This window comes from Haliaeetus leucocephalus, unplaced genomic scaffold, assembly GCF_000737465.1.
Source record: "Haliaeetus leucocephalus isolate CR32 unplaced genomic scaffold, Haliaeetus_leucocephalus-4.0 Scaffold526, whole genome shotgun sequence".
NCBI lineage: Eukaryota > Metazoa > Chordata > Aves > Accipitriformes > Accipitridae > Haliaeetus > Haliaeetus leucocephalus.
The window spans coordinates 5604635-5604935 of NW_010972962.1; the positions used below are offsets into that span (position 1 = coordinate 5604635).

The 301-nt window shown below is 81.4% G+C and overlaps 1 protein-coding gene across 2 annotated transcripts in view; it reads left to right on the forward strand.

The window, feature by feature from the left end:
* PPM1B (protein phosphatase, Mg2+/Mn2+ dependent, 1B) overlaps window positions 1-301 on the forward strand; it is a 63746-nt gene that overhangs the window by 851 nt on the left and 62594 nt on the right. The gene's annotated exons all lie outside the window — the stretch shown is intronic.

Genomic DNA, 301 nt, shown 5'->3' on the forward strand with positions numbered 1-301 from the left:
GGAAGGGGCCGAGAGGCCGGGCCGGGCCTGGGCGCGCGTGTTATCGAGCGGCAGGGCCTGCGCGCCTGCCGTGGGAAGCGGGGGCTGGCAGCGCCGGCCTGCTCCGTGGGGCCGGAGGGGCGGCGGGCGAGGCCTGCTGCGTGTGCCTCCTCCGGGGAGCGGGCAGGCGCCGCGCAGGCACGGCCTTCGCCTCTGCCCGACGGGGGGAGAAAGGAGTGCCGGGGGCCGCGCTGACACGGCCTCCCGGCGGCGGAGCCGGGGCAGGCGCACGGGGGAGGGACGGCGGGGAGGCCGAGCCCGC